The sequence below is a fragment of the Enoplosus armatus genome, chromosome 6 (assembly GCF_043641665.1).
Source record: "Enoplosus armatus isolate fEnoArm2 chromosome 6, fEnoArm2.hap1, whole genome shotgun sequence".
Taxonomy (NCBI): domain Eukaryota; kingdom Metazoa; phylum Chordata; class Actinopteri; order Centrarchiformes; family Enoplosidae; genus Enoplosus; species Enoplosus armatus.
In genome coordinates this window covers 21,334,532-21,351,274 of record NC_092185.1, presented here as the reverse complement: position 1 = coordinate 21,351,274, position 16,743 = coordinate 21,334,532, and positions in this window count along the sequence as shown.

Genomic DNA, 16,743 nt, shown 5'->3' with positions numbered 1-16,743 from the left:
GAAGGGCCCGGCCGGTGGGTTTGAACCCAGAACTTGCTGTGAGGCGACAGTGCTCACCACTGCATCCCCGTGCCTCCCCAGCACAGTTCAATGACACAATACTGAACCGGCTAAGTCGTTTTCTTGACCGTCTGCTCTCGTCCTCTGTCTGGAGGCAACTGAAATGTTTATCCACTGCTGTATTTCGTGAAGCTGTCAAGGAAAGCAAGTAGACCAAAAGCACCAATAAATACTATTAAAATTCAGTCAGTTTACAGCTGCCCCCCAAGACCAAGCAAAATTGAAGCCATCAGCAAAACACAACGAGCATTCCAGCGTTTCCCGCTTGATGAAATCAATGCCCAAATACCAGATTAGATTTCCGAGCAGTCGTGTGCTTTGCACAGCAGAGAGAGGGTTCTTTGTAATTCAAACTCTGCTGAATAATATAATTATAGATCACCGTCCCCCAGCTCACACACCCGATTGTGAGGCTGGAGCCGTTGGTGTTCATCATATCGTTAGAAACCTGCAGTGGCAGGACTCAGAAGCCCTTTCCAATCTGTCTAATTAACTCAGCAGGAAAAGCCTCAGCTAGGTTAATCTGATACCTAGGGAGCAGAGTTTTAATAGAGCCACACAAACCTAACTGGGTTATCCTTTTTTTTTTTCTTTGCACCTCTTCACTCTCTGTATCTTTCCTCTCTGAATTGTTTGATGATACAGTCCCTGTCACTTTTGGTCCAGGGGGATTTCAAACTGGGTTAACGCACAGGCCATCTTATTGATACAGCCTCAGAAAGGTCTCTCTCTCTCTCTCTCTCTCTCTCTGCCTCTACACAGCATGCATTACTCACAACAGGAGATAGCTCAATTGCACAAGACATTCACAAGCAAAGTTCACTGAATAAATAAGTAGACACACAGCATCGAGGTGTCACACCGATGTTGCCTTTTTCTGAAGGGAGAGCTTGGTAACAGATGCACTTGCTTCCAATCAAGAACAGGGCGTACATAGATGTAAATACACAAAGGAAAAACATTGGATATATTGATGGGTAAACGGGTGTGGTCTAGCAGGTGCGTGTTGCTCTGTGTGAGCAGAAACATCTGGACAGATAGATCCAAAAAGTGCACAGTCTAGTTCGTAAAACACGGGTGGCAGCAACTTCACGATTGCGCAGTAAGCATTAAAAAGTCCACTGACAGCACTGCATTTTCCATATCCGCCAAACATACATTTATGGGCTTAATGAATGAACAACTTTATTTACATTGTGCTTCTTACAGTAGAGTCATGTCATAGGAGCCCCCGGACCCCCCTCACATATTCTACCTTTATGGAGATTATAATAGACAGTTTTTGTTCAAATTTTCAGAGAGATGTTAATTTAACTATATGTTTATTACTGAGGTCGTAGTTAGTGGTGGTGTATTACTGGACTGTTTAATTTTGAAATGTGTTTTCTAATATTCTTCCCCCCTCATGTTTGTGAATGGGGTGGGCAAAACATCAGAAACACCTCTCAATATAATGCGGTCCAGTTCAACACCACTGCAAACTACAACCTCAATAACAAATGAATAATTAAAGTAACACCTCTCTGACAGTGTCACTCAAAACTGTTATTACTATCTTTGAAAAGGTGGAATTCATGGCTGAGCTGTTGTATGGGATTGCATACAGACTTTACAGGTGCACCTAATACAGTGGAGTGTATATTCAGTGTTTTTCTGTAGGGATGTCATGGGTATTAGTTAATTAAGAAAATGGTTGACTGAGTTTTTCTCTTTCTGTCTGATCATATCTGTGTGTAGTTATATTTGCTGGGGTGACATCGTAGGATGAGGAAAATGCCACCTGTCAGCATGATTAGTACTGTCTGCAGGCAGCTGCTTGAGTCACTTGTGGTGACAAGTCTCAGATTCCCCCAAGTAGCCCCTGAGCAAGAACAACTACCAATTGTGTACCAACCTGCTGCAAAGAATCTAGCTATTTCATGTAATTCGATGCAATATCAGGCAGGTGCTTGCAATATGCCACTGTGGTGTTATAAGAAAGCTATTCGGGCATTAGTTTGGGAGATAAAGTGTGACAGGGACCTCTCTGTCCAATGTTAGAGGCCGTGTCAGAGGTGAAATAGGACTTGCTTGCAAAGGTTACCTGTTTGTAAAAATGCAACTTAATTGTCGCTTGTGTCGGCCTTTGCATATCTTTCTAAGTATCGCTTGTATGTGATATCATGTAGCCCATCCTACATGATAACACATAACACACAGTAGTAGCATGTCACTTTCACTTTAATGTACGAAAATGCAAACCGCCATAACGAAGCACATAACGAATACGCCCTGGCTCATAAACAGCCAATCATTTAATAGGTTTGTGGCTCGGTTGTGTGACACAACAACAGAAACAGCGTGGAGAGAGAAAACTTGAGTGCAGACTGTGAGGAAATTGTTAAATTCAAGCTATGTCGTCCAGCCCTACTTACTGGTCATCCGAGGGCTTTGTTCTCTCAGGATTATGGGGCCTTCTTTTAAATGTCCTGTCCTCATCTGGGAGCACATGTACAAACAGCCATCATAACTCTTTCACTTCACTGATGATCAGATTTAAAGCTTTGAAAAACGCCCCATCCCGGAGCTCCAGCTAGCAAGCAGTTGACGTAGCTGTTGCTATTTTGGTAGCAGCTTTACAGTTGCAATCAACACTGGTACCATGAAAACCCACTGATCTGAGTCTTATGACCAGATCACAATGAACACATTGTCACCAGAAATGCTCATATCACTGATTTTCATGCCTTCCTCTTCCTCTACAGTATTTTTCCAGTTAATCCGACTCGTAAAGAATAAGCTGCTGGCTCTGTTCCTCAAGTTTAGAAAAAAGCGGGTTTCTTTTCTTTCTGCCTGTCTCTCTGGTGTACGGCAACACAGGCAGGAGCGGTTCCCAGGGCTGCTGTCTGTCAAGTGTTCACTTCATCTCATCTGTCTCCCAGAAACCCTCTCATCTCTTTGTCTCCTCTCACCCTCTCGTCTCTCCGAGGAGCAGGAAAGAGCACCCAAGGGAGAGAGTGAGGAAGAGCAACAGAGCAATCCTGCCCTCTTTTCAAGAAATGCGTAGGGCCGAGGCCTGGTTAATCGACTTCCCCCTGAATCCAGTTCGTTCTGAACCACCACCTGACTTGAATTTAGGATGGACTCATTAGTTGACTGTGGTTGAGTGAGCACGCATGACATCAAAGCGATTTCAATCATGTTTCATGTGAATGGAGACAGGTTAGATTGAATAGTTGTACCCCCTCTAGTTCACATGGTAACCACTCTCCTAACGCTCTGTGACCGCTGTAACTGTTGTAACTTTCCCACTTTTGAATTCTTGAAAAATGGTTCCGAAAAGCAAGAGTCAAAACTATGACAGTTGACAAATGATCCAAGGATTACTTATTGTCATGGCAACACTTGACACATTTGAATACATCTGAATGTAACACATACAGTATCCAAAATGCAGCTTTTTGCTGTTCACAAAAGACTTGAGGCAAATTAAATTAGCACTTTATTATACAGTAATAGCCATTGCTGATTGCAAAGTATCAGATTTTATTATAGCAATTAGGGCGTATGGCTTTCGTATATTAAACCCCTATTGTGCACTTTCTTTATTCCTGCTTGTTCATCTCAACACAATTGTTAATAGAAACGCTGTGCCTGTTAGGGCATAATGGTTTTTTTTCTTTGATTAAGCTATTGCAAAATAATGTCAGACATGCCTCAGTGTATATTAGAGCTATTTGCCTGAAGTGCAGAAGTTGCTTTGTAAACTCTCCTCCGTCGAGACTGGCCTTTGAAAACTCCCCATTGTTCGGTCTGTGCATCCACACCACAAAACCTCGATTACGCTCCCTCAACTTATGTTGAAATATATTCTCTCACTAGCTGACACTTCCGCTGGCTCTAGTAATTACAGCTGTTAATCTAAAGCTGCTTTTCTCTTCTCATATCTGCTCTCGATTGAACTGATACGGCGGCTTTCTGTTAACAGGTGCAGCTTTTGGGTTGTGGCTGGCTGATAGGAAAGCTGACTAAATGATAAGCAACTCATGGAGCTTCACACATGTCACTTGAATGTCTTTGGTCTGTTTTGAAATGAAAGACTGTCTGACATGCACTATCTCTTTGTTTATTTATCCGCACGGTTTTGTTTATGTGGGTGGTGTATGTGCATTGTGATAAATGGGACACAAACAACAGATGTTCCGCTGACTCAAGTTTATCTTGTCGTCGTAGCAGAGTGACAAGAATTACTGAGGCCTCCCAATATAATGACAAACCAAAAGAGTTCATCATCTACTCTACAAGGAGGAAGGTTATGTACAGAACTGAGCATTGTAGTTACTTTCTACTGAAGTAACTGTACGCCAGATACAGTCGGGTGGACATGGTTGTCCATGTTCAGACACGTTAAAGGGCCATCCACCCCTGATGGCGTTACAAACGTTACAAACTGAGGGCATGGAGGAACATAGGCAAGAATCTAACAAAAATGCTCTATCCGGTTGGATCATGGGAATTGTAGGAACCAGCTTTTTTGGGGGCTTGACACGTACAAGGGATTGAATATATGAATATGTTGGGACATCAACTTTGTGGAAATGCAGTGCATTAAATTGGCGGAGTTCTTTTCTAGATGGCAGTAATTGCACTCAAAGGTAACACAAGCATAGGTGAAGATTTCTTCTGGATGGGTGTCAGTCCGTTGTTGAATGTAGTGCGGCTCTAACTCGTTGGCTCAGAACTGACTTTCATTATCTTTTTCAGTATCTGTTGTATATTTTTGCATTCATCGTACATAAAGCCTACGTTCCTTGTGGTAATGTGTCATTAAGTGTCTGATATTAGTTGTTGGGGTGTGTGTGTCATTACGTCTACTGTAGGCTACACACTAATGTGGAAGTATGGAGGAAAGATGATTTAACTTCTTAGCATCTGTGTACGTGGCAGATAAGGGATAGTCACACTTGTAATGGTAACATTGTTTGTGGAGCGTAGACTCGGGTAACTGTTATCTCCATCAGGGCAGAGCATCACATAGAGAGCCCAGGGGTTTATCGAGGCAGGCTTACCCACAGAGTTTGCATCAGGGCTGAATTCCAAAGCAGTGTCATCTCTGCCCGCCTGTGTTTGGATGGATAGTCTCTGCAGCAGGAGCAGCTGGCACTGGGCCTCAGGACGAAGGACTCTCCTCCTCGTCTTCCCTTTTGTATTCCTCTCGCCTCTCTGAGGACTGAAGACTAATGGAAAGAAAAGCGAGGGAGGGGAGGGAAGGAAAAGCCCAGAGACACTAGCAGTGCTGGCAGGGAGACGAGAGGGAGGAGGGACAAGTGGTTGGTTCATGCTTTCTATGAGGCTAAAAATGAAGGAGCACCGTACAAATGCAGACGTGCCATCTGTGTACTTTGGCAGTCTCGTTTCTTGCACCACCTATGACTGAGTAAACTAGCAAGGCTTCATCTGTCTCCTAGATGTAACCTTGCTAGATAGCAAGTAGCTCCTCGCACTGTAGAAGAATGTAATCTGCACAAAACACAACTGGAAAATTAGCTTAACTCTTTACAACAAAGGGAAAAACATAGTAAAGCGTGTTAATCCGCTATATTTCTTTATTTAGGTTTTTACATATTGTGATTCGAACAATGCAACATGTTCATATGTAAAACTGATGATTAGGAGAATCAAATGAATGACGTTTGCAAGCCAACCTCCTGCCAAAATATGAGATTATCCGATTCTTTGATGAGTGAGTCTGTTGACCTCCAGCAGCTCTCTTCACAGTGTCTGGCTGGAGAAATATTAGATAATGAAGAGAAACCATAGCTCACACAACCAACATAGGTCAGCTGGCAGTAAACACGCTTGCCGTCTAGCTTGTTAACGGTAATGCTAGCTTGGCTACACCTGCTGGTGGCGTGACCCTCGCCTTTGAGGTCATGAAGAGTCTTCCCGATGAACTGGCCTCTACAGTTGCAGTTACGTCTTGTTCAGGTTGGAGGCTTGTTTACGAGACCGGAGCTTTTTCTGCAACTTTTTCTAAATAGTCAAAAATCTTACTGGTGGTTTTTCATCTGATTTTTGTTCACAGCAATTTCTGCTGGACATCAGGGATGTTAAGCACTAAATGTCCCAACAGTCATATAACATCACCAGCTGGGATTTCACGCTCACAGTGAAATACAGTTTCTGCCAATGTAGAAGAACGAGTCCTTGCTGGTTTGAAAGCCGGTAACAGGCCCGTTTGAAAGGAATAGCAACGATCGGTCTTGTTGTGAGGTGCATATAGGTCACGCAGTGCTCACCGAAATGCAAATTACAGGGGAAATTACAGCATGGGGCAAAGATTAAAAAGGGAGCGGGAAAGGAGCGTGAGAAAACCCTGCGCGTGACAGCAGCGGTTTTAGTGATAAGAGGCTCGACGTAAAAGTCAGGGAGAGAGAGAAAAGGGTGGAGGTATTGAGATCCAGGGAGTAATCAAGACTTACATGCGAGGCAGCACGGCAGATATGACAAGAGAGCGTTTAGTAGGGTGTGAATGTGAGCAGTGTTAAAAACAAATAATTGAGATCCACAGAAACATGACAGATGTGAAAGTGACGGAGGTGCTAGCATGGATCCATCCTCAAACAAGGGAAGAAAGAGATTAATTAATTTGTGGTCTCTACAGAAGCATACTCTACAAAAATAACCCATCTTAAACTCATGTGATGCATGACTGAATAGAATTTCCATACAATGCTAATGAAAATCCCATTTTTCTGAGGATTTTATCTAGAAAGCCCTTCCACATGGGGGGCCTGTAGAATGAAAGACAATCGGAAGAGAGGTTATGGGAAGACAGAAAGGGGTCAAAGTGTGCAAAGTAGGGAAAAATGATAAAAGGTGACGAACAAAAAAGAAGAGGGAGGAAAAATCGAGCAGGGAGATGAAAGTGGGAGAAAGAGGTGATTGTTTTTGGTGATAGGCCACTTCACCGCTACCTTTTTATTCATCTGTCGGGGGAAGAAATATTGTAAGTGCTCTTTAAGTGCACCCATTCTTTCCAGTGATTGGACAAATGTGATGCTATCTACTTCCAATACAGGGTGTAACGACTCATAAATCCAAAAAAAAAAAAAAGAAAGTTGAGTGAACAACTGAAGAGAGAAAGCCAGGTCCTTTTTACTTCAAAGTAATGACTCAGTGGTCAAGTATATATCTGTGCTATCAGATTTAAGTCGGTAAAGAAGCACCAAGAGAGGGATGAGGGAAGGATAAAGATGAATCAAAGGACAAATACTAAGGGGAGGATGAGAAAGAGGAGGAGAGGCAGTCAGACAGATTACAGTTACATGAAAACTTTTAGGGTGGAGTGAAGGAGACTGATTGATCGCTGGTGAAGAGAGAAGGCAGGGGCGGTACGGTAAAATATAAAGAGATAGAAGTTTTTTGGTAAAGGAGGGCAAGAACACATAACAAAGTACATCTAATTTAGTAGGTCCATAGGCTAACGCATGTCAGTCCACATGTTTTCTGTTTCACTCGGCCTGTTTTTAAGGACTTGTCACTTGGGACTTCAGTATTGTTTCATGAATTCATTAAAATGCTTAACTGTTATCCCATGAAAAATAATTAACAAGTAACATGATCTCCATTCATTTGGCCCCGCAGCTGAACTCTCTCCCACATTACTCTGCTTCTCTTCATTTTGTTTCATTACCGGCTCTGCCTCACACTCCCACTGTTCAGGGGCTGGGCTCGCTTTACAATGAGAGCACACTGGCTCGCATTACCCACATTAGCTGCTGAACTCTGCTTAATACCGACAGTTGAAGTGAGGTTGCAGAGCAGAATGCGGCTGTCAGAAAATGTACAACCTTTTAAACGCTGTATGCACAACATGCTGCCAGACAGGGATAATGTTTTTTATTCATCCCTGTAGATTCAGATGGATAGATGTCTGACTGGCTATATGTGTTTATATGCCAGCTCTGTAAGCAGTGATGGAAGAAGTACCCCGATCTTGTTAGGGTACCAAGTAAAAGTACCAATACAAGAATGTAAAAATACCCCATTACAAGTAAAAATCCTGCATTCCAATTCCTACCGAAGTAAAAGTTTTTTAGTGTTATCAGCTAAACATACTTGTAAAATGTAGCTAGTTTAGTCAGTGATTCTCAACCTAGGGGTCGGGCCCCTCTGAAGGGTCACAAGATAAATCTGATGGGTAGTGAGATGATTAATGGGTGAGGAAAGAAGAAAAAGAATCTAAGTTTGTTTTGTGAAATATTGGAACATTTGTCCCTATTTGAGCCTGAAACAGTTATTTAAATGAAACCACATTTAGAGGAAAAATGTTAATTTGGTGGAACTGCTAACAACTCAGACATCCGACAAGGAGCCACAACTAGACACTGCTTTATTGTAAGAGGTCACAGGACAAAAAGGTTGGTAACCACTGGTTTAATCTTTAATGGATTGTATTTTATAAATGTATCGTGTTTTTTTATGTAAAATCTTGACCTGAAAGGTAATTAGTAGTAGAAGTAGAAGTGTAAAGTAGCATAAAATAGAAATACTGAGGTAAACTATGAGTGCCTCAAAATTGTAATGAAGTACAGTACTTGAGTAAATGTATTTAGTTACTTTCCACCACTGCCTATAAGTAGTCCTTCTAAGCTGCTGCTTTGTTTGCTCACACAGACTTTGTTGTGAATTGCCGAGTCGCCTTGGCCAGTGTACCTGCTGTCCCTTTAATTTATTTAACTTTATGCAAAGCTTATATGTATAGCAGCCTCAATCCACCTTCAAAATGGGGTGCTAAATCCATATTTTCATGCAATGTTAGCAAACACTTGAAATAGTCAAACAGAAAGAGAGAGATGATGAAAGCAAGGTGTTCAGACCTTTTGTTACCCGCTCTGTTTCCTTTCCTGTGTAGAGATGCCCCATTAGCTCTGTTGCCTTTAGCCCTTCGCTCATTATTATTTTAATAATAGTGTAACCCAACTGCATAATATTACCTGAGGAATAGAAGCTGATGAACTGCAAAATAAAGAAAAGACCATTAGTGGCTGGTTTGACTTTCATTAGGTTAATTTGTTGTTCGTCGTGTTTCGTTACCTTAAATGAGGCAAACAGAATGAGTCATGATGCAACCATTTATAACACCCCAACAGCAAATCATTTTAAAGCAACACTTTTTGTGACCTCTCTAAACCATGAATATTTTACCATATTACTGCTCTTGAATCAGCAGTTCATAATAAGGCCTAATTAAATTCAGATGAAAGTTGCAAAAGGCATGCAGGTGCTGTGGGTCTGGAGAAGGCTGCCATAGCTGTAAGTGTTCCTTTGATATCCTTTACTTAATTAATGGATCGGTTTCACAGGATACTCTCTCTCTCTCTCGCACACACACACACACACACACACACGCACAACAACAATCAAACCACCACAGTCAGGTTTGAGATGTATTCAGCGGGGCCTCATCACAGCTGTGGTGTGAGAGTGTCAGCCAATGAAATTCCGGTGGTACAGTATGTGGGGTACTTTGTGGTGGAGGGTGGAGATGCTGTAAAATTAGAGTGACATCATGCCTGAAGCGAAACAGTTTTTGAATGAACATCTGTACCTGCAAACAAAGTGCAGTCCTGTGATGATAACTCATCTTACAGCGTGCTACTGTTTCTGGCATCAGGGTGTGAATTATGTTCTGTAAATGGGACATGGCCTCACAGGAAACATCTCCTAGTCAGCATGAGGTATTATTGTGGGCTAAATTGAAGCTTAGTCAGTTGATGGCTTCTGTTTTTCAGTCTTTTTGAGTTTGAATGTGAGTGTGTCTGTATGAATTGGCATATACAGTACAGCATATTTCCTGGCTGATAACATTGTTGCATGCACATAACAGCACACATGTTTGATAATTTAGTTCGTGGCTCTACATTTGACCTGTGAGAAACAGCAGTATTAAGTGATTGGTTTGTTTGATGGTTGGTTTTTGGGTCACTTGGGGGCAGCGCAACAAGCTGTGAACAAAACACCGCTCCCTGTTTGCTATATAACACACACATGTATCCTCCACCATTTGATTTGAGTGTCCGAGTGTGTAAATTTATTCACTTCATAGTGCCCTCAAAAAAATCCACAGTGGAACGAAACAAGTTGTATCCATCACATGGACACTACTTCCTGCTAACAATCCCACAATGCAGCGGTGAATGTGCTAGCAAGCACATCCAGCAGACACGTTAGCAACATTAGCCGTCATTTGGAGTGATTTGACATATGAAATCCAATATTCACTTTCCTTCTGACTCTGTCCTGGTCTCCACCAAGACTAACCCCTTCAGCTGAGCAATGCTCCACCATGTTCACCAGGTAGTTCACTCACTTTTTCTGTCTGTCTTGGAGCTGAGCAAGTAGCTCGCGGTGAGTTTGCGATGAAAGCGGCTGCCTTCTTCAGCTGAAAGCAAGCTGACGAGAGCAGCGTGACTGAACCAAAACACCGAAGCGCTGGGCCATAAATCCAAAGCACTGAGCAGAAAGATGCTTAGCTGCTCCATAGAGCTGAGAACTGCAGAGTTGATGATAATTCTCTGTGCGTTCGTCACCACGAGCGACCCCTTTCCCATGCACAGAGTCATTTGACCCATTGTTCATTAAGAATATTGATTAGTAGTGTTATTAATGCAGGGTGTTGGTTTTGCTTGCGTTACATCTTTTTTTTAAATGCTCTCTTTTTGTCAGGTGCTTCATGCTACGCAAACACACAAATGTCCATGGCTTTTCCTTCGGCGCTAATGCTGGTGATTATCACTGCTTTATGGGTACATTTACATTGACATGTGGGAGCTCCTCAGCAAGAATCACACAGCATAAGAATGATGTCGGGAATCATAGCGTTATCTCTTTTTGTGGTTCCAGCAGCATGTAAGCAAACAGAGTCAGGAATTGGGTTTTTTTGCCTGCAACTTGCACATTGCCTCGAACACTGAGGTCGCTGAGTTCAATGTCCTGGCGAGTCGATGTGCCAGTCCTAGCAAGACAAAACCCACCATGTTCTTATTAGTGCACTGCTCAGTGCCTTTTTTAAGGCTTCTAACTTTTTTCAACTTGTTAATGATCCATTTCCTTGTTTTGCTCAAATCTGGTTGTTCACTTGCATAATAAAAGGACAGCAGGGGTGATAGAGCCACTGTTATCAACGGAAAGTTGAGTTTTGTTGTTCACAACAATGGATGGTTTGGTTCAGAAATGGGTGCCTTCCAGTAGAAAAAACATATTTCTAACCTCTTTGGCACCTCCTAGCAGCACAGTAGGGGAGTGAATGTTCTTCCCTCTCACTCTCTTCAATAGTTAGATCATTTATTCTCGCTTGTGCTTCTTTCCCTGCCTGTCCCACTCTGGCACAATTACAGATAAAGCGCGCTTATATGACACGCAAACACACTCACACAATATTAGAGACACATACACACAAACAGTCACACGTTGCTCATTTGAATTCCTCCAGCAGAAAGATGTCTGATGTGTTTAATTGGCCACTGGGGAGCTGTTGGACGGACCTGTTTTTCTCTCTCTCTCTCTCTCTCTCTCTCTGTCTACCCCCCCCCCCCCCTCCCCATACCTAGCATTTGATCTGCCCCCCTCCCTTCTGTTTGAATGCTGATTAAAGCCCAAACTTGCTGGAAACAAAGAATCTTAATTCTTAACTCACCACTGACAATACTCTTGTGTACAGCTAGGCAGAATCCAATGAATCTCAATCACTTGATTCAAAATAGGTTAAAATTAATTTCCTGGGAGAATTTCTCTTCGACTCCCCCATTTAGATATGTCACTTGTAATATTATTGGAACTATTGGAATATTTACCAGCTAGATGATTTTTTCCAGTCCCAGACCAGACATCCACTGACACGTAAACAGAAAACAGTCAACAGTAAACTTTGTTTTTGTTGTTTTTTGACAGAAACAGAGCTTACAGACCGAGGGACAGCAGACAGGGTCATCGTAGGTAAGGTGAAATGCTTCACATTGTGTAAAACAGGAAATGAAAGAAGCTGGTCTTCAACTCATTCATAACCTAAAGTCCTGTTGGCCTGAGCACAGAAGGAGATAAAACAAAATAAAAATATAGTGAAGAAATCACTTTAGATCAAGAAGATTTCCAGTTTTTCCAGTATTTCCAGAGAAAAAGTCAATCGTCCCATAATATATATTTCCTGAACTATTTCTGTCCATTCAAGGATTGTTGGAGACTCTTTACTTGATTAAAAATAGGTTAAAGTATAGACTGGAGAGGTGTGTTCATATGACTTTGTTCTAAGTCCATTTTGCAAACACTTAGGATCACACCAACAAACCAGACAGCGCAACTGTGCTGCTCTATGATAATCTTTCAAGCAGGCTAAAGCCATTCCACCTTTGTCCTTGGGCAGTTGTAATGTCTGAAATCTAATCTAATAAAAGTTGAAATCATTCTATTGCATTCATTGAATTGCCTGAGAGATATTTCATCAGGCATTGAATGAAAAAGAAAAAGCAGCCTGTGTAATATATTCATCTTCATAGCATCGATTCGATTGTACATATTCATTGGTGATAAAGACCAGAGATTTAGGTCTGCTTTAATATCAGCTGTGGGAATGTAGTTGTGTTCATAGGTAAATCTTTATGTATTTGTACTCCTAGATATTTAATTCTGTTACATTTCCATTAAAATGTACACATTCTGTAAATGTTTTCCTGTGGTTCACAGTTAAGTTTAATGTATAGCCGGAGTATGAACCAAATTCTTGAAGCAGAGACAACAATTTAAGCAAAGTTGCATTAGGGTTGGTAAGGGTCACAAGAATGTTGTCCGCGTATGAACAGATCTTCTATTGTGTATCTCCTGTTATTTCTCAATAAAGGGAGCAGTTTTGTACTGTTTTGGATAAATCCCTGTTTATTTTCATCCTGGCTGTAGGAAAGCAATATGGAGAACTCAGACATCCAACTGCCTGGTTATCGGAGCCGAAGCGCTTAAGAACCAATTATAGATATTCCCATCGAACCGAGTCAAAAGCCTTCTTGGCATCAAGACTACTAACTACAGATTCTATGTTACAGTTTCTCATATGAGGTGGAGAGCCCGCCTCACGTTGTCCGGGGTTTGCCTGCTTTTTACAAAGCCTGTCTGGTCTGTGTCTATCAGATCCGGGATTATATTTTCCAATCGTTTTGCTCGTATTGATGCATATAATATATAATCCATGTTTAAAACAAATATAGGTCTATGAGAACTGCATTCTGTCTCGTCTTTACCCATTTTAGGAATTACTGAAATTAGTCCCCGCCCCCCAGAACATAGTCAGAACATTCCTTGGGTATTGGTATTATTATCTCTATAAAGGTTTTACACCACTCCGATGGGTAGCCATCAACACCTGGCATTTTATTCGCTTTCAGTCTTGATATAGCCTTGTTAATTTCTTCTTTTAATTTCTGTTGTTGCCTCCTGGGTTATTTTATTCTGCTCTATTCCTACAGATGGTACATCTAAAGGTGTTAAAACATTTGATGCGACTGCTGACTCGGGTTGAGTATATATCTTTGTGTAGTACATTTCAAAGGGATTTAGTTTGTCTTCCAAGTTGTGATGCGTCTTATTGATCTGCGGATCTTTCACTTTACGTATAAATAATTTAGTTTAATTAGTTTAGCTCTCTTCTCTACTTGATTTTCATGTAGGTTATTTAGAGTTTGTTTTGTCTCCAGGATCTGATTGAAGACATCAGTGTCATTGTGCTCCATATGTTTACTCTCCAAAGATTCTGACTTTTTAATCAGGTCCTTAATTTGTTTCTCTTTTTCCTTCTTCTTCTGAGCTGACCACATTTATTTATAATGACAGCCTTTGCAGCATCCCTCAATGTGCTGGGAGACATTTTAAATTCTCTCTTTATATACCTTTGACATTTAGAAGGCTAGTGTTAGGTCTCTATAAAGTCTTATTGGGCTTGTTGTCTAAATGTGATGTTGAATATATCCCTGTATGGTGTCAAATGTCACTTACCCCTCTGTCACAGTTTATAACCCTGTGTCTATCTAAATGAAACCTAAAAAAACAATCGATACTTGAGCATGCTTATCAAGTGGGTGTAATGCCCTCTATATGTCTATCTTATCTGTTTTTTTGAGGTGGTGGAACTGGAAGTTACTGACCCCCTCGCACTTTCCCCTTTTGAAAGACGAGTAATATGAGATTTTAAAACCCATTTTTCGCAGCTTTTCATGTTCAGTACTTGAGAGGTGGTTTCTTACCAGAAAAGTATGTCTTGTTTTTCTCTTTTCATTTTAGCATTTGCCTTACTTCTTTTTTACAGGATTATGTAACCCATTCACATTAAGGGGGATTACTCTGTATTCTTGGTGAATAGTGGAAAAGAAAAAAAGTTTAACAAAATATTTAAACATCCCTAGATGGCCAGAGCAAAAGAACTTCTGTCTGTGAATCAACATGAAACGTAGCATATGAACACACACGTTTAATACTCGTGACTCCATCTCTGAAGTGTGAACTCAATTTATACATTAGGCCCTTAACTCCGAAGGGGTCCCTCATTGTGCGCCCCAACATCACTGACTGGTTGAAATCAGAGCAGTGCACATAGAGAAACAAACATCAATTCCCAGATGTGTGGTAAATTTCAGTGGTTTAAGCTTACATTGTCTCTTATTGTCTCCTACAGAACAATCTGATCTGGTATTACGATATCATCTCAACGGTCTCTTTGAAAGTGACTCAGTCACTATAATACGGGAGAGTTTTCATGTAGTGTCCTTGTTACGTCAAAACCCTTTTAGCTTATCCTGGATGCGTTTCAGGCGTGCTTCTTGGTACCGGTGTGATGTTGCACCTGCTGTTTCCCATGGGGGTTGTCTCAGACTCACCATGGGTGTACCCACCACGGGGGTCTCTGGAGTCTGGGATTAATCCCTTTTTATTCGGTTCATCCATCGCCTCTAGTGCTCTGTTGTAGATAACTAGACCAATGTTGAAAAACTCTGGATGAAGCGTCTGGAAACTGAACCCCCTTTCTTCAAGCGCCTTTCTGATGGCGGAGTAAGCCGTTCAATCAGGTAGTCTTGCTCAAAAAACTGCGCCATCTCCAGTGTTGCCACCCAGTACTTATTTAGGAGGGGGAGTAAGGCCGTCAGGGAGTCCCTGACTTATGCTGCTGCTGGCTCTGACTGCTTTAAGATTGTTTGGGGTCAGTTGAAGTTGTCTCTCCAATATACAAGCTGATGCGTCTTTTAATGGAGGTCAGGGTTGCTCTTAGGAATTTTAAAAGGGTTGCATGGCTTTGCTCAACAATGCCTGGGCACTGAACACACAAAACAAACCACTTGCCTGCCTGTGGGGCTGTTTGTGATACTAAGGATGGTTCCAGAAACCTTATGGATAATAAAAAGCAAATAATACCTCACAGCCAAGCGGTTAATTAATGCCAACAGTACAAAGGGCAGCACTGTTGTAGCTGTTGACTTGAATTTTAGAGAACAAAATTCTACCTAATGAACCATAGTGAATGTCCCCTTGACCCTTGTTAGAAAATGTCTTCAACAATGTCGTTACTCTATGTCCTCACCATTTTTTAATTTCCTGTGCTGGGAACCTGCTGCTCTCATGAACCTTCTGCATTGTTCCTCAATATGCAAATTCCCATCTGGCGTGATTATCACTGTGACTTTTTGTCAGTTTCTGAGACCTCTGGGAGCATCGTTGGTGCTTTCATCTCTAATGCAAAAAAAGTTTCCAACTACTTTGTTAACCTTTAAAAACCTGAGCTAAGCGACCCTACCAAACTGTGTTATATAACTAATTATAAAGTATCCCCAAAAAGTTTCCAAAGATTCAGAATGTGTCAAGACGTATTTCAGGGAATGTTCTTCAAATTATGCAAAGGACATCCAGAATATTTATGTAAACCATAAAATCTAATATGATATAATAGCCATAATAATAGTGTCTAGTGGTTCAATTTTTCACTGAGGGTATGCGTCATATACAGCAACCTCATTAAAGTGCATATAGGAATATATGTGATTTTGTCATGCAGTGTGGGGAACAAAATTAAAAGTTACTGTAAGAGGATAATTGGGGCTAAAGGGGTTTCTGAATTTAGCATTAACAAAGTTGAATCAACAGCTCTCACCTCAGTTCCAAGAAACATTATGACCTTCATGAAGGTGTATATGACAAATATAACATATGACATATTGTCTAAGGATTGGGCATCCAGTCTTACAGTAGTACAGTATTTTTTCAGGTCAGGAGGCTTTATTCTGAAGTGATCCATAGGACCCAGGCTCTTCTAATTATAGTCGTGCTGACAGTACTAAACTAAAGAATTGCACTCTGCAGACCTTCGAAATATTCAAAATGCTGCTACCAGGATCTTGGCAAAGACAAAAATGAGAGACCACATAACGCCAATCCTGTTTGACTTCTGCTGGCTTCTTGTGTCAGCTAGAATATTTTTGACAGCTCTTTGAATCATTTGTAAAGATTTTAATGGATTACTTCCTTCAAAGATTTCTGCCAGCCTGTGATTTTACACTTCAGCTTTCCCTCTGATTGTACCCCACGCCAAATGTAAAAACCTGCACCCGTCTCTCTTTGAGGTATTAAGACAGACACTACCTGGGGAGGCAGACAGTTTACACTTTAAAC